The 3,733-nt window shown below is 43.8% G+C and overlaps 1 protein-coding gene and 1 non-coding gene across 2 annotated transcripts in view; one reads left to right on the forward strand and one right to left on the reverse strand.

The window, feature by feature from the left end:
• Nucleotides 1–3,733, forward strand: part of Ggt5 (gamma-glutamyltransferase 5) — a 24,673-nt gene that overhangs the window by 19,503 nt on the left and 1,437 nt on the right. The gene's annotated exons all lie outside the window — the stretch shown is intronic.
• On the reverse strand, nt 3,135–3,242 carry LOC116075551. The gene has a single exon (XR_004112595.1). It is a non-coding gene; the product is annotated as a U6 spliceosomal RNA (small nuclear RNA).

A 3,733-nucleotide genomic window follows, 5' to 3' on the forward strand; every position in this document is an offset into this window, starting at 1 on the left:
GTCACTTCTCAGCACCCACATGGCCGCTCGCAACCACTCTATAAAAGTTGTAAGAGATCCAAAACCCTCTTCTGACCTCCCCAGGCTTCTGCTTGTGTGTGGTGCACGTATATACACTCAGGTACCTGCATCCAAAGGCACACACACATATACACAGAGGAATAAATAAATGTTTTAGAAATAAATAAACAAAATCTTTAAAAGAGACTAAGTAGCTTTTTAAGGCCACAAACTTTGTGTTTGGAACCATGTCAACCATCTGTGGTTCAAAGTTCTCAAAGTTCTATGTTTTGGTTCCCAAGGCCACCCCTGGGGGCCCCTTAGAATTCTAAAACCACTTAGAGCGGGAGACTTTTAGTAAGAAGGGACATTGACAGATGACGATTTCCTTATAATAGTTTGACTCAACTTTCCCGTTGTATAAAAGCCAGAGATGCGGGGCTGGGGATGTGGCTCAGGGAAAGGGTGTGCATGAGCTGCCAACACTACACAAGAGAAAGAAAAGAAAGTTGGATACATTCAGTGGCAACCCTTGAAAGCTCATAATCAATCCATCCGTGGTGCTTACCTCGATAACTAGTCTAGGTTATACTTCTGGACAGTACTCAAATAATTACGTGTGAGGTGCTCAACTCTTTATAAGAAAATGATCTTTGTCTCAGACAACACAATAGGCTAAAATAAGCATCCTGCACATTTAAGGCAGGCTGTGATGTTTGATAGGTTAGATGTACTTAAGGGTTTTTTTTGTTTTTTGTTTTGGTTTTTTTTGAGACAGGGTTTCTCTGTATAGCCCTGGCTGTCCTGGAACTCACTCTGTAGACCAGGCTGGCCTCGAATTCAGAAATCCACCTGCCTCTGCCTCCCAAGTGCTGGGATTAAAGGCATGCGCCACCACCGCCTGGCAGTGGTTTTTTTTTTTTTTTTAAGACTTATTTATTATTAAGTACACTGTAGCTGTCTTCAGACACACCAGAAGAGGGCATCAGATCTCATTGCGGGTGGTTGTGAGCCACCATGTGGTTGCTAGGATTTGAACTCAGGACCTTCCAAAGAGCAGTCGTTGCTCTTACCCCCTGAGCCATCTCACCAGTCCCCTGTACTTAAGGTTTTTTTGTTTGTTTGCTTGCTTGTTTTTTTAAAAAAGATTATTTTATTTATTTTATGTGTATGAATACACTGTAGCTGTACAGATGGCTGCTGGGAATTGGACTCAGGACCTCTGCCGGCCCTGCTCCCTCCAGCTCTGCTCGCTCTGGTGTAATTCACTGTAGCTGTCTTCAGACACACCAGAAGAGGGTGTCAGATCTCATTATGGGCGGTTGTGAGTCACCATGTGGTTGCTGGGATTTGAACTCAGGACCTTCGGAAGAGCAGGCAGTTCTCTTACCCACTGAGCCATCTCGCCAGCCCTGTACTTAAGTTTTAAAAAAGATTTAAATTTTATGTGTATGAGTATATTGCCTGCATACCTATAATGTGCACCACATGCATGGCTGGTGTGTATAGGTGTCAAAAGAGGGCATTGGATTCCCTGCAGCTGGAATTATGGCTTGAGTCACTGTGCAGGTGCTGAGAACAGAACTTGGGTCCTCTGAAAAAAAAAAGTGCTCTTAAGTGCCGAGTCATCTCTTCAAGTTAGATACATTAAATATATAAATGTATTTTTTTTTAAAAATATTTTATTTATTTATGTATATGAGTTACACTGTCGCTGTCTTCAGACATGTCAGAAGAGGGCATCGGATCCCATTACCGATGGTTGTGAGCTACCATGTGGTTGCTGTTGCTGGGAATTGAACTCAGGACCTCTGGAAGAGCAATCAGTGCTCTTAACCGCCGAGCCATCTCTCCAGCCCATAGATGCATTTTGAGTTACAATGTTTTCTAGTTACGATGGATTCAAACCCTACTCTAAGTGGAACAGCATCTGTGTTGAGAACCTTGTTGTTCAGACCTGAGGTCTGTACAATAGTTCTTCTGGGGACCTGAGCTGCTCTCTCAGAGCACCAGGCCCTAGGAACTAATGTCTAGAGGCTACAGGGTCCAGGACATGTTCTTCTAAGCCCTTACTCCTGGAGTCTTGGCTCTTGACTCTTAAGAGCCTTGGTCAGCAAATACCCATTCTCAAGACTTGGCACTCTGAGAACCTGGAAGATGACACACTGTCCGGGAATGGGGATTAATGAAATCCAGTGCCTAGAAGGTCAAGATCCTTGTCTCCCTGGGGGGTACCAGAATGTAGGTAATACAGGGCTTTCCATGGAGAGCATCATAAACCCTGGCTTGGAGACCTCAAATCTCCAAGGACCTTGCTAAGCAAAAGCCACCACCAAGGCGAGGAAGGTCTTGGAGTTTGGCCACTAGATTCTGAGAAATAGAGCTCCTGAGGATTTTGAGTTTAGCTTTGGCTTTAGCACTGCAGGCCTTGGCCTTGGCCATCAGATGATTCCTACAGTGACTACAGAAAGAAACTTAGACACCCCCCCCCAAGGGCATGCCTCCAAATGTCACCTTGCCAAGTGGCTCAAGTCACAAAATGTTACGCGATGGAGTTGGAAAGGAGGCAACTGTATTATAAGGACTGACTGCGGAGGTGTCACCATGCCTGGACGGGTCTGTGGAATATGGGGTCATAGTGGACAACATTCTTGGCCCATTAATCTGAAACGGTGTATGGAAGTGTGGGGCTGAGGAAGCTCAGGTCTTTTGATTTTTGCACCCCCCCATAACATGATAAACAGCAGTGGGAGGTTCACACCCCAAGAATTTAAAGCCCTTCAACATTCCGAACTCCAGGGCTAGGGCCTGCTTTCGTTTCTACCTCAGAGATCATAGATTTAGCGTCTTACACTTGAGTAATTAGGGCCCCACGTCCTGAGTGTCTCCTACCAGTTCCCTTAGGATCTTAGTTTCCTTGGCTACATACGAGTTTGTTCACTTTTGAGAAAGAATTGAGCTAGCCTCTGACTTACTATGTCGTCTAGGCTGATCTCAAATTTATAATTTCCCTGCCTCTGCCCCCTGAGTACTAGATTGCAGGCATGTGCCACTATCCCTGACTTGATATATAAGCATTCCTTTATGTATATCGATACATTCAAACACACACACACACACACACTCATGAACTCACCCATGTGGGATGTTTCATAAATTTACAAGTCATCCTTAAGCAAGGGCCATGTTAATCTTTCTATACTGACCTAATTTTAGCATATATGATGCTAGAGTGAGAACAGACCACATGGATCCCCTGGACAAACAGGATCAGAATCTCTGGCTTCTCCTAGACACCCCTTTGTTTATAAGCCCTAAAAGTATAGGCTCCCAGGACTTTATCTGCTGTACATCAGGGTATCTCAGGCCTTTCGTTCTCATCTGTGTTACTATTGTCCTGTATGGTTTGGCAGTACTTGTATTGCTGGGCCTGGATATCTAGTTTCTAGTACTTCATCCTCCTCAATGTCCCAGGGCATCCTTGGATCCCTAGAAGGTATTGCTTTCAAGAGATTCAAAATTGTGGCCCTTAGCCCAAGTCTTCTAAAGCTACCTCCTCAACAGAAGCACCTAGATCACCTCAGATTTATCCTCTGGGGCTATAGCAAATTAGACCCAGGAACCGAATAAATTTGTTTGTTGTTCTTGTTTTTAAAGGTTTTTAATTTTATTTTATTTTGCTTTTGTTTGTTTTGCAAGCTTTATTTTATTTTTTTTAATTCTTTAATCTTTT

The sequence above is a fragment of the Mastomys coucha genome, unplaced genomic scaffold (assembly GCF_008632895.1).
Source record: "Mastomys coucha isolate ucsf_1 unplaced genomic scaffold, UCSF_Mcou_1 pScaffold3, whole genome shotgun sequence".
NCBI lineage: Eukaryota > Metazoa > Chordata > Mammalia > Rodentia > Muridae > Mastomys > Mastomys coucha.